The sequence below is a fragment of the Rhinoraja longicauda genome, chromosome 22, assembly GCF_053455715.1.
Source record: "Rhinoraja longicauda isolate Sanriku21f chromosome 22, sRhiLon1.1, whole genome shotgun sequence".
In the NCBI taxonomy this organism is placed as follows: domain Eukaryota; kingdom Metazoa; phylum Chordata; class Chondrichthyes; order Rajiformes; family Arhynchobatidae; genus Rhinoraja; species Rhinoraja longicauda.
In genome coordinates, this window is record NC_135974.1 from 26,642,076 (window position 1) to 26,656,868 (window position 14,793).

A 14,793-nucleotide genomic window follows, 5' to 3' on the forward strand; every position below is an offset into this window, starting at 1 on the left:
TCCGTATATCAAGGTTACAAGAATAACAGAAAATGATGAGGTGAAAGAACCTGGCTCTAGACGTTTTTGCACCTTAAGCAGTGACTTCCTAAAAGGTTTTCTGTTTGTCAATAGTTAGTCATAGTCATCTTTCGTGATGATTAAATTTAATAGTTGGCTTCCCAATAAACCCTGCTTACTCAGCATTAAAGCTGTTTTTTTAAAATCCAGAATCCAACAGTCATTTGTGAAGCTTCATTACAGCCCTCTTTCTAAGGAAGAGCATGTTGCCTTTACTGCAGTGCTGGCCAGCTTTAGATAGTGATATTGGGCTACACTTACGAAGGAATGAGTTGACTTAGCTGCATGACAAATGCCAACTGGTCCCAATAATCATTTGTAAGTACAGGGGATATTTGCAATGTTGTGTGGAATGGTCACTGAATCATCCAAGTTGTGATCTGTGTACTTTTTTTGGAGCTGTCCAATTTATTCCTCAATTTATATTTGTTACTAAATACTGTTCAGAGAATATAATATGGCAATGATGTTTAATTACAGCAAATAGCAGAGCAGCTTTTCTGAGCTCCTTGCTTAAGTTTACTTCACAAATGTTATTTAATATAAGATTATCTAAATATCATATTGGTTCTTCTGGAAACTACCTGTGTATAAAATGACTGTAATGTCACAGTTATGACACAGGTTATAAAGTGCGTGTTCATTTTGCTGATTTTCTGATTGGATTTAGATTTTAGTCTTCAGAAATTCAGCGCAGGAACAGGCCCTTCGGTCAACAGAGTCCTACACACTAGGGACAATTGTACAATTTTGTTTAGGGAAGCCAATTAATCTACAAACCTGTACGTCTTTGAAAGATGAGGGAGGAAACCGCAGCACGCACATGGTCACAGGGAAAACGTACAAACTGCGTAAAGGCAGCTCCCGTAGTCAGGATTGAAACCCGCTCTCTGGCGCTGTAAGGCAGGAACTCGACCTCTCTGTGCCACTGTGCCATACGTTTACCACACTCTAACCCAGATTCCATTGAAATCCTATTTATGCTTTGCTTGCATGAAAATTTATTATTAAACCCCTTCCAAATGGTAGTATGAATTGAAAATAAAAATGTGGCTGACTTCTGGATCAGACAACACAAATGGTGCAATTTTAGTATTTAATTGATAAAGTGTGGAAATGTTCAAAAGTCAACAGGTGTTTTCATTTCTGTGGGGGAACAACAGCTTAAGCTACATTTACACTTTATATACTTTTTTACAAAAACACTTAACTAAACCATGCTAATAAATCCTGGCCCTGGTATGTTTCCCCTTTACTGTCACTTTATCCCTCAGTCTCATTCTGTGGTGAATTGCAGTTCATTGTTCTAATCTGGGGAGTGATCGGATAATTTCATAGGTTCTGGGATTTGATGAACATACAAGATGCTCACGGGTAATTTCACTCTTTTTCTGTAACTTCCTCCCACTCAACAGCCTTTCAATGTTTGTTATGGAGTCATAGCATTGTAGTCTTACAACTTGGAAACAGGCCCTTCGGCCCAACTTGCCCACACCAGCCACATATGTTCCAGCTGCACTAGTCCCCCACCTGCCTGCCCATATCCTTCTAAACGTGTCCTATCCATGCACCTGTCTAAATTTTTCTGAAACGTTGCGATAGTACCTGCCTCAACTACCTCCTCTGACAGCTCGTTCCACACACCTACCACTCTTTGCGTGAAACAGTTATACCTCGGGTTCGTATGAAATCTTTTCCTCCTCACCTTAAACCTTGTCCTCTATTCCTCTGACCTCATTCTCTTCCCCAACCCACCTCTTCTCTTCTCCAGTCTTGATCGTGCATTCAACTTCCTTAATTTCATTCTCCCAAAACTCATCAACTGCTCCACCTTCCAAATTGTCCTTTCACACCCACCAGAGAAAATACAATTGGGATGATGTTTTTGATCAGTTTCCCGCACTCTCCCCATTTTTTGGGGGGGGCTCAGATTCAGACATCCAAACACCTTTGTGAAGCACTAGAAAGTTTCTTACTTTTTAATGGCACCATACACAGCATAAGTACTGTTTACAGTATGTCAAAACACACTGAATCCTTTCTGAGCAGAATTCATGGGGCTGTTTCTTCGACACATCCTTCTCTCTAGCTTGTTGGGAATCTGCTACAGTCGGTAAACGTCGAAAATCGCTCTTTGCACTGGATATGATATTTTTGGGTTTCCAGTTTATGCACATAATATTCCAGCCTGTGTTGCAAACCAATTTGTCACTCGCAATGCAACAAAAGAGCAGCAGGATATTAAACAACACACTGTGCAAGCCTGTGGCTGACACTGAATACAATTCACTTCATTCACCAGCAGTTCAAGCCCCACCCACAGCTGCCATGTACTATATCTAATTGGTGCCATTATTCACAACAACAAAACATCTGTCCAGTGGCCGCTGCTTGGAAGAGTTTGGTCATTTAAGTTTGAGTTCAAGGAAGTCAGTTGACCCGAAGCTAACACCATTGTGTGTCAGTCCCTTTTGACAAATGGTTTAATGAGTTACTGGTAAAGAAAACCCGAAAGTTTAAGAAACAAAACTCTATTCTAGGTTTTGAAGTCTTTGTGGAAACATTTATGTTCTGTAGCTTCCCTTAGGCTGTATTTAAAACTGCAGTGGATCCACTGGAAAAGAGAGATACTGTACTGGCAATTTCACCGCAACATAATTGCCGGAAATAAAGGTTTCATACATTTTGATTAAAACTCACATAAATAAAGACAGAAATAATAAGTACAAGTTATGTTTTTATAAAGGTAAGTGACCGCCTGTATCGGAGGATATTTGTTAGATTGGATAGTACGGGGTTACTTTTCTAACACGAGCCTGTATAAAATGTTTGTGTTGGAAGGCCCATGTAGCAGAAATTCCTACTGTGTTCCATGAAAGGCTTTGAAGCAAAATTGGCTAAGGAATACTGATGGAAGGTTCCTCGTTTCCCCCCCCCTAGTTTATGATGGGTTTAGCTAACCATGGGCAGGCCAGGCAGTAATCTATGTTTTAATGTCTCTGATACTGGTGGTGACGTGTTGCGGGGAGATGCGGGGGAGGACAGCAGTGGTGTGGCGGGGAAGCAAAGGGGTCAAGAGTCCATCTCTTCATTATTGTCAGGCGAGTTGTTTGGGAAGTGTCCTTGCACAGGAATTTGACGAGAAAAGGAAAGGTCTAATCTGTAATGCCTCAACAGTCAAATAACCACCGATACATTGAATCAGTGGGAAAGGCACATTAAACACGAGGCATCCAATGGGCCAACGATTGTTTGTTTTCCCGCCACAAAAAAAATCTGCTATGTTGAGATGTTGGTGGCAATAGAATAGATATTGCAACTTCAGCATACTTAAAGGCACATCTTCCACTTGCTCCACTGTTGTGGAATAACCAGCAGGAAGCGGGTAGGTCACAGTGCAGTGGGGTGGTTGGGCAGATTGTGTGGGCCAGGGACGAGGAGTAATCTGGCTTCAGTTGGAAAGCAGCACGCAGACCTTCAGGACATTGAGATGGATTGTTCTAAGCTGCTGGGGATGTCAAAGTCATGGGCGCAACTGATACTGCAGGGTGGAATGGAATCATTGTCAGAGAGTTTTACTCAGGCTCTTTGGAACAGGTTGCGTAACCGAGCTATTCTCACCTGATTATCCCTGGCCCAGTCCCTCCAAACCTTTGATATTCACGTGCCAGTCGAAGTGTGTAGGAAGGAACTGCAGATGCTGGTTTACACCGAAGATAGACACAAAATGATGGAATACCTCAGCGGGACAGACAGCATCTCTGGAGAGAAGGAATGGGTGACCTTTCGGGCCGAGACCCTTCTTCGGACTCTTTGAGTCGAGACCCGTCTTCAGACCAAGGTCTGGTACAATCATCATTTTTACCTGCCTCTACCACATCCTCTGCAACTTTACCATATATGCACCACCCACTGTGTGGAAAAAGTTACCCCTCAGAACCCTTTTAAATGTTTCCCTTCTCAACTTCAAGGTGTGCTCTCTAGTTTTAGACTCCTGTATCCTGGGGAAATGGCTGCGGCTATTTACCTTATCTGTGCCTCATGATTTTATAAGCATCTTTAAAGTCAACCTTCAGCCTCTTATACTTTCGGGGAAAAAAAGGTCCAAGCCTATCCAGCATCTCCTTGTAACTCAAACCTACCAGACCCAGAAACATCTTCATAAATCATTATTACACCTTTTCCAAAGTAATTACATCCTTTAATGAAGTTGCAACATGCCTGAGTTATGATCATCTTTTGGGGTTGTTGGGCACTCAATGGAGTTTGGAGGAATAAAATTGCCAAATATTCCCAACACCAGATTTCATGGCTTGGGACTTGACTGAACAGGATTTTATAATGAAGACCTGCTTCTACTTGACTGGCCTGTCTGTCTGTGCCATGCACGTTTTAATTATGACATAGAAGTGATGTCCAGATTTGTCTTGCATGATGTTAATGTTAGGTCAAAATATACATGGAGTCCAGGATTGATGTTAATGTTAGGACAAGATCTACATGGAGTCCAGGATTGAAAGTCTTTGGAATACACACATTAAATCCCTAACTTTACTTTTTCAATATTAGTAGTCTAAAATTCAATTACATAGTGTATATTGCCTTGCATCAAAAATTGAATTTCTGAGAGAAAGTCAGATTTGGAATCCATGTTCATAAATTCATGAGTTCTAGGAGCAGAATTAGACCATTTGATCCATCAAGTCTACTCTGCCATTCAATCATGGCTGATCTATCTTTCCCTCTCAACCCCATTCTCCTGCCTTCTCCCCATAACCCCTGGTGCCCTTATTAGTCAAGAATCTGTCAATCTCCGCGTTAAAACTATCCATTGACTTGGCCTCCACAGCAATTCAAATTCTTTGAGCCATGAGGGGAGTTCTAGGTTTACCTAGTTTTGAATGCACAAGTAGAGTCCCTCTTAATCTTAGTGGAGGATGGGACAGTATCAAGAAGAGTTACACGCCACGTACTTCTCCTTAGCTAGAGTTACTAATTCAGCTCCACAGAATTAGTGGGTTGGGGGTGGATTAGGATGAAAACACTACTTTTGCAGGTGTTACTGCAAATTCACCATCTGTTCCAAAGCACTTTAACTCCGAGCCTACATATCGCCCTCACTATCCATTTCTTTCTCAGTCAATCTCTCCATATTTCTATCTCAGGCAGTCCACCTATATACCTGCTTATCTCTTTATCTGTCTCTATCTATCTATCCTGCTATCTATCTGTGCTCTGCCTGTGTCAGTCCAATTATCATCCTTTCTGTCTATTTGTCAGGATTGCACAACATGGACATCCTCCATTATATCGTTGCTGACAGCACCCTGTCTATTTTGCTTTAATTAATCGGGGGGAGCAATTTGGGACCTTATCCATGTGACCAGGAGCATGCTTAAAAATTAGTACATATTTTTTAAGTGGCACGCCTGTCTCTACATATAATCTCAATCATCTGTAGTCACTACTGTAGACTACTGTACGACTACTGTAGGAGGAATATCAGCTCTGTATAGGTAAGATGTATAAAATACTATAGAGCAAAGATAAATGTTTACTTGTATCTTTAGCAGAGCAAAGCAAGAAACATCACTATTTAAGTTTTGCTATGAACGATGTGTAGAATGAAACTCTTTCAATTTCTAATAGCATTTTAAACCTGATGTTTAAATAAAAGCTGGTAAAGAATTCAGAATCTGTATTATCTCTCACAGTATACAGTACATTTTGAAAATTTCAATACTAAGTCCAAAATATGAGTTTACTAATTAATGATCTAAATTATTTATCAATTGAACTTTGCTGTTTGTTAACAGCTGTTGAAGTGGCTTTCATTTTCCACTACTTTCATAAAGGAATATAAAAAGCCAATCAGGTTTCTTAGGAGTGTAGGAAAGAACTGCAGATGCTGGTTTAAATCAAAGGTAGACACAAAATGCTGGAATAACTCAGCGGGACAGGCAGCATCTCTGGAGAGAAGGAATGGGTGACGTTTTGAGTCGAGACCCTACAGACTCTTCTTCTTCAGACTCTGAAGAAGGGTCTCGACCCAAAACGTCACCCATTCCTTCTCTCCAGAGATGCTGCCTGTCCCGCTGAGTTACTCCAGCTTTTTGTGTCTACCTCAGGTTCCTTAGGATATCCGCAAGCCTGTTTTACATCTACATTACCAGAGTGTCTGATTGTGATGTGCCTTTTAAAATACTGACATGCTATTTCCTGCACACTAAGCTGGGACTGCAACAAAATGTTGCTGTCAGTTTATGGAAAGTCACTTAATGGTGTATATTGCTGAGAGAAAGGGATGAAGTAGAATAAAGATCTGTCAGAATTTCACCTCTGAGGTCGAGCTAAAATAGCTATCCTCAAAATAATTTAGAGGTAAATAGTCCTGAACAACAAATATGATTGAGACTTGTATAATCTCTGTGATATTGAAGCGAAACTAAAAATTATAAGTTTGGAAACGTGAACTTGCTTATTCTCATGGCTACCTATCTTGCACTTTGGGATTGCTGTTTATTCTGAATAACTTGCATGTACTCATTTGATAGAAGTCCCCCATTAGAAGTTTGCTTACTCTGCTGAACCAGTGAACTTAGTGTCTTTGAAACAGTGGACTATCCATAGAAAGGGCTGATGTGTTTTGATTCCAATGCACTGACCACATGTTACATACACTGGCAAAGCACTGTAGCAAAACATTGATTGTAATCTTGGAGTAAATTAATTATACAATTAGCAGGGACAGACTTGAATATAATCATGCAAAATGGAACACTTAAAACCTATTAACCTGCCAGACAATTTCTACATTTATTTCAGAATGCTTAAACAAGGTAGTACCACAACACTGAAATTAGGCCTAATGCAAGCGGATTTTTAAAATTATGTAATTAAGACATACAGAATCTAGGATGTTTCAACCTTGAGGACTCAAAATGTTGAATAACTATTAGATCAGTAGTGATAATGTGAGCATTACAACTACAAAAAATTGCCAACTGTCCCGTATTAGCCGGGACATCCGCATTTTGGGCTAAATTGTTTGTCCCGTATGGGACCGCCCTTGTCCCGTATTAGGCCCGGGGTGCGCTGTAGGCCCAGATGCTGTAGGCCCGGGGGCTGCTGTAGGCCCGGCCAGTGTAGGCTAATAGAATGTGTTCGGGGAGCCGGGCTGAGTGTGTTCGCCGAATGGAGGACACAAACTACAAAAAATTATTAGTAAATGGCTCTATATTACAATTAGCTGGATATCTATTGAATTTAAAAAGCAGTTGGTGACAATAAATAAGGGACATATTTGAAAATAAAAATATACAAATTTGTGCAATTAAATGCAAATATGATAATAATGGTGAATAAAAAATCTTCAATTGATGCCCAGGGATGAAAGCAATATTATTAATTTCATCAAATCATCTGATTCAATTGGTAATTGAAAATAAAAAAGAAATACTGGGAACACTCAGCCGGTCAGGCAGTAAATATGGAAAGAAAAAACATAGTTAATTTTCAGAATGATTAACTTCCACTAGAATTGGGAATACGAGCAAACAAACTAGATTTAAATTACAAGGAATGTCCAGTGGTTCAATGGCTCAATGGTGTTTTTATTGTCACATGTGCGAAGTGCAAACACACGGTGAAATTATTTTCTTGCACACAGTCCAGTAAAGTATCGCCATGCACGATCCCCGATAGCAAAGTGTACAGAAAATGTACAGAAATCTGAGCTCGCATGCCAGAGACACCAGGTTTAAGCGCCATTTTCAAAGTCCAGCCCGCGCTCTCGGTCTTATGAGTGGTGCCTGATCCAGGCAAGGCCCAGGCTGCTGCGGGCCTCCAGTCATCACCTCCTTGGACGTGTGAGTCGACCAGGGAGCCCATGTTCCTCTTCTCGGAACGATCACTGATAGGGTGAGGGTAAGGTTTGTGGAGGTGATCCCAATGTTGCAGAGCTTCTGGGTGATAGAATAATGAGGGCAATAAGTAGGGTTGCCAACTTTCTAACTCCCAAATAAGGGACAAATGGTGATGTCACCGCCCGCACCCCACGTGGCCTCACCCAGCCAGCGGCCACGTGCTCCTGCTCCACCGGTGGCCGCCCGGGCCGGGAGGCGGGTTGCTATGCAACCTCCATTCGGCGAACACACTCAGCCCGGCTCCCCGAACACATTCTATTAGCCTACACTGGCCGGGCCTACAGCAGCCCCCGGGCCTACAGCATCTGGACCTACAGTGCACCCCGGGCCTAATACGGGACAAGGGCGGTCCCATACGGGACAAACAATTTAGCCCAAAATACGGATGTCCCGGCTAATACGGGACAGTTGGCAACCCTAGCAATAAGTGAAGGGGAAAGAAAACTAGGGGAAATGTTAAAGCTGTTAAAATGCAGGTCACAGCTATTGCTGCGAGTTTTAGTTTTAGAGATACAGGGCGGAAAAAAGGCCTTTCGGCCCACCGAGTCCGCGCCGACCCAACGATCCCCGCACATTAACGCTATCATACACACACTAGGGACAATTTTACACATACACCAAGCAAATTAACCTACAAAGCTGTACGTCCTTGGAGCGTGAGAGGAAACTGAAGATCTCGGAGAAAACCCATGCGGTCATGGGGAGGACGTGCAAACTCCGTACAGACAGCACCCGCAGTGGGGATCGAACCCGGGTCTCTGGCGCTGCAAGGGCTGCAAGGCAGCAACTCTACCGCTGCGCCACCCAAACATACCATTGAAACTGAAAGGCGGGTGGAAATGCTAGGGAGATCAGGCAGTGTCTGCAGGGGAAGGTAAACGGAGTTAATATTAAAAGTGCGTAACCTTACGGAAGAACAGACCAATTCAAAGCGTGTACCTGAAATTGTTGCATGCACTATTGAGTTCTGAAGACTAATGGGTGCCCAGATGGAAGTTGAGATGCTGTTGCTCAGGCTTATATTGGGCTTTGCTGGAACAGCATGGAAGGCTGAAGACTGATAGATCAGAGTGGCAGTGGCATGACAAACTAAAGTAACAGGTGAATGTAGTCTGAAGAAGAGTCTCAACCCGAAATGTCCCCCATTCCTTCTCTCAAGAGATGCTGCTGCCTGTCCTGCTGAGTTACTCCATCATTTTGTATCTATTTCAGGTGGATGGAAGGTCAGGGTCACTCCTGCGGTCTGTGCTGGACAAAAGTGAGCACCAAATCTGTGTTTTGTTGGTTTCTCAAAGTAAAGGAGACCATATCTACAGGGTAGAATCGTGGTTTCACTTGAAAGAACCGTGTGGATCTGTAGATCGCAAGAAAGGCTGAGGGAAAAGAGCAGGTGTTGCATTTCCTCCTGTTAGACATGAAAGTGCGAACAAAGGGGAAGCGGTCAGTGGAGATGAAAACTGAACCAGGGAGTTACAAAGGGAAAATCCCTCTGGAATGCTGACAGGAGAAGATTTCAGTTAGTTCAATTGATCAATGTAGGGGTATATCTTCTGGAGGTGTAAAAGACCATGAGAGGAACAGGCAGGGTAAATACACTGTGTCTTGTATCCCAGAGTAGGGGAAGTGAGAACCCGAGGACATGGGTTTAAAGTGAGGGGGAAAATATTTGATAGGTACCTGAGGGGTACCATATTTTACACAAAGGATGGTAGGCATATGGAACGATATATAAACTGAACGATATATCTGAAACTCTACCGCTGCGCTTCCGTGACTGTAAATAGTCATTAATTTTTTAGGAAATTTGAATTTTGAATGAATTGAAGCTAATTTCATTTGTCCCCAGCTGTCTAAAACAATGAACTTAAAATTTGTGTACCTGAATCGCGTATAAATCGGAAGCCCGTATTAAGTGTTGTTCAGCCAGCACTGAGTATTGAGTTTTTTTCAATGTACAAATGTTCTTTGAGGAATATAATTCCTTTAATTACAGGAAATGAACACCACACATAGTGCTGTTACATCTGCATTCCAATTGTAGTGCTGAGGTTTTGATATGAAGTCTTGTTTATTGGGAATGAGTGCATACAGGTGCTTATAATAGAGCTGCTACTAATCCAGCCCACTCCATGAGAAATAGTTCAAGCATCTGGCATATTTCTCACCCTTCAAACACTGCTCTTCAGAACATCAATCTTTTTTTTCCCCCCCTTTCTTTTTCTCCGAAAGGATTTCTCTCTCCTTTTTATCACCACCCCCAAAATCTAAATGCCTTTAAGCCACACAAAAACATTGCATTCAGGATGAGCAGTGGAGCATGTACGCCTTGCCTGATGTCTCTCATGCAGTAGCAGTTTTTTCCCTTCCCATTCTCAATCCCCTTCACAGTTGTTTTAATGTATTATCCTCAGCACACAGAAGTGCAGCATTTATATTTTGGACAGTTCACACCCTCAGCCTCCTACAGGGCAATCTGAAGGGTTAGAAGCACGGGCTATCTCAATTTAGAATTAAAAAGGGACCAATTTTTCTAAGGGATTTGTTTTTTTGGAGGGCAGCACGGTTGCGCAGCGGAAGAGTCGCTGCCTTACAGCGCCGGAGACCCGGGTTCGATCCTGACGACGGGTGCTGTCTGTAAGGAGTTTGTACTTTTATCCACGTGATCTGCGTGGGTTTTCTCCGGGATCTCCGGTTTCCCCCCACACCAGAGACGTACAGGATTGTAGGATAATTGGCTTGGTAAAAATTGTAAATTGCCCCTAGTGTGTGGAGGATAGTGCTAGTGTGCAGGGATTGCTGGCCGGCGCGGACTTGGTGGGCTGAAGGGCCTGTTTCTGTGCTGTATCTCTAAACTAAACTAAACATCAATCCAAGGAAAGGCATTAACATTTGTCTTGGGAAAGCGTGTGTGGATCTTTCTAACTGAATGTAAACATATTCAGTAGTTGGCTACCTTATGTTAGGCCTTCCCTCTGAGCCAAGGATGACTTGCCTCCACTCTGATTCTGAAGTGCAGAGGTTGCCTGCACAGGGACGAGGCCTGGTAGTTGTATACCAGACACCACAGATGTTTGACAGAGAGAGGGTGTCATCCTCTGGCAAGAAGGCCCAAGATGATCGAGGTTCAAAGGGAAGAAGGCAGGAGAATGGGGTTGAGAGGGAAAGATAGATTAGCCACGATTGAATGGTGAAGTAGACTGGATGGGCTGAATGGCCTAATTCTGCTCCTATTACTTATGATCTTATGATTGAAGGGCAGCATGGTGGCGCAGGGGTAGAGTTGCTGCCTTATAGTGCCAGAGGTCCGGGTTCGATCCTGACTGTGAGTGCTGTCTGTATGGAGTTTGTACATTCACCCCGTGACCTGTGTGAGTTTTCTCTGGGAGCTCTGGTTTCCTCCCACACTCCAAAGACATACTGGTTTGTAGGTTAATTGGCTTGGTAAAACTGTATATTGTCCCTAGTGTATAGGGTGGTGCTAGTATACAGGGAGATCGCTGGTCAGCGTGGATCCGGTGGGCTGAAGGGCCTGTTTCTGCACTGTATCTCTAAAGTCTAAAGTCATCTAAATTGTCCCTAGTATGAGTAGATTAGTGTCAGTGTGCGGAGATCACTAGTCGGCGTGGACTTGGTGGGTCGAAGGGCCTGCTTCCGCACTGTATCTCTAAACTAAATTAAACTAAACCAATATGTAGGAAGGAACTGCAGATGCTGGTTTAAACCGAAGATAGACACAAAATGCTGGAGTAACTCAGCGGGACAGGCAGCATCTCTGGATAGAAGGAATAGGTGACATTACGGGTCGAGACTCTTCTTCAGTCTGAAGGAGGCTGTCGACCGAAAGGCCACCCATTCCTTCTATACAGAGATGCTGCCTGTCCCGTTAAACTAAATCAATTTCTGCTGTAGAAACCTAGGAGACGCACACTCTCTGTCTTTCCCACATTGTCTCTATCCTTTCAGGACTTTCATCTTCTGTGTAGGAAGGAGGGTCTGCAGAAGGGTCTCGATCCGAATCGTCACCCATTCCTTCTCTCCAGAGATGCTGCCTGTCCCGCTGAGTTACTCCAGCATTTTGTGTCTATCTTTCACCTCCTGTGCTCCCTCCTGGGTTCCTGTTTCTCACACTGTCCCTGCACCCATGGGGCTCTCTCCCCTCATTGCCTTTAAACTCACAGCTATTCACTCTGCAGTGCTGCCTCTAAAAGTGTGGGACATTCTGACACGGTAAGTCCTAGTTTGTGCTGAGATACTGTTCTTGGTAGTCAGGGGAAGCACAAGTGAATTTGATTAGAGGTTCGAAGATTTGCAGGATTTTAATTTTCTGATCATCATTCATGAAAATGACACAGGAAAATGGAACTTCGTAGACACAGAGTGTCTCTGGAGAAAAATGATGGGTGACGTTTTGGGTCAGGACCCTCCCTCAGACTGGGTCAGACTGGGTCTTTCATTTCTCCAGAGACGGTACCTGACCCGCTGAGTTACGCCAGCACTTTGTCTATCTTTGATATGATCCAGCATCTGCAGTTCTTCATTTCTACAAATTAAACGTTATTCTTGCTCGGTCTGCTTTCCACCCTTAATTTCATACCCTTTGGACTGGCCAATATTTATCTTTTAACCAATATCACTGCAGGTAGATAGAGTTATTATCTTCATTGTCTGTGGTAGCTTCCTGTGTAACAAATAGGCAGCAAGATTTCTTGCATTCCTGCAGTTATTACTCACCGAAGTGTTTCTCTGGTTGTAAGTGTCTTTAAATATGCCCTGAGGCTATGAAAGACACAGCATAAAGAGCATCTGCCATTCCTTCCTGCACACTGTGCAGAAATGGTGTCTCTGCTTTCCTACTTGTCTGTCTTGTCTCCAGTGCAGATTCAGCTAAGATCAACCAGTTCTACACAACAGACGTTTGGGAAAGATTTACCAGGAACCTGAGGGGCGACTTTTTCACACAGCTTGTGGTGGGTATTTGGAACGAGCTGCCAGAGGAGGTATTTTGGGCAGGTACTATAACACTTAAAAGATGTTTGGCCGGGTACATGGACAGGAAAGGTTTAGAGGTTTATGGGCCAAATGCTGGCAGGTGGAACCAGCTACCACCCCATGTTTGGCCCATATCCCATTAAACCTTTCCTGTCCGTGGGCTTAGATGGAGCCCCTTGCCGGCACGGGCAAGTTGGGCCAAAGGGCCTGTTTCTGTGCTGTTTAAATGTATGGTTTTATTTAAAATTTGAGAGTCAATCAGCTGCAGAGGAACCAGGGAAGGGCAAATAGACTCAACAGATTGGTTGCGAATGTGGCTACTGAAATGTACAGAGTAAGAGGGAACACAAGTAGACAATGAATTTGATGTAGAACACAAAGGTGCTGGAGTTTTGGAGAAAAGGAAAAGATGACGTTTCGGGTCGAGACCCTTCTTCAGAGATGCTGTCTGAGCAGCTGAGTTACTCCAGCTTTTTGTTTCCATCTTCGGCTTGAATTTGATGTTGGGATCTTCAGTTGGCTGAAGGTTGTGGTAATCTATTGGAGGTAGTTGCATGGTCCACTGATACTTTGAAAAATTAGTTGAATGTAGACGGCAACTGATACATAAGGAATTATATCCCAGAAGAAAACCACCAACATTGATTCCGTTGATTTGAGCACTCTGAGGTGAGAAAGGGGAAGGCATTGTAGCATATTGTTAGAGAGAGCTCTAGCGGAATCAAGGGATATGGGGAGAAGGAAGGCACGGGTTACTGATCGTTGATGATCAGCCATGATCACAATGAATGACGGTGCTGGCTCGAAGGGTCAAATGGGCTCCTCCTGCACCTATTTTCTGTTTCTATATACAGTGATGAGATGAAAAATAAAGGTGCTCTTTAAAATGGATGTCCTGACCTGCAGCCAAGATCCTATTCACTGGGCTTGCACATGATGAATGACCACCCAGGCATGTGTATGGAGAACTGTTTGAACTCCTGGAGAAGGACTGTTCACTCATAGCAGTATCTCACTAAAACTAGGCAATCTAATAATACATTTGGATTGAACCGCAATTTAATTACACCCTAATAAAAGTGTTTATAAAAGTTTGCTTTACTTGTTGCTCTGCTGTGGTTCTTTTGAAGAATTAAGAGCTGTGACTTTCATTTAGAACATGTTTATGCATGAATGTTCTTTGAGGAAATATTGAAGGCTTAATCAACACACAAAGATACGTGCACACTCACACTGACACACACGCAGACACACACACGCACGGACACAGACACAGACACACACACACACTTTATTTTTTGCTTCTAAGATGGGTTTGTGTTCTGCTTCTACTTGCCTTTGTTGAAGTTAACTCCATGTACATAAATCAAAGATCGAACATGGAACACTTCTGTTTTTTGGAAGTTAACAATGTCCACTTATTCAATAATTTGGGCCAAGGACGAAGGAAGCAAGTAATCGGGAAAGCTCTGAAAATGAATACCTCCACATTCTTGATCATTACTAATGCAAGAATATTTCCTTTCATCCTGCATTCGGCCAAGTAAAATATTTACACTTTTGCAAAAAATGTACTATGCCATTGTTCACATTGAATATAATGTTATTACTTCAATTAAAATCCACCCCTTCCTTTATTCGCTGCAGTATTCGGGAGGGAAAAGAACAGTTGATTTATTTTATTAATATTTTTTACTCTCCTATTGAAATATTTTCTGCAAATCTGAAACTTTTGAAATTCGAAACAGAAAGTTCATTTCCTCAGCAACGTGAGAGAAACCATCCATATATTCTAAAGGATACAAAGCGCTTTCAGTAC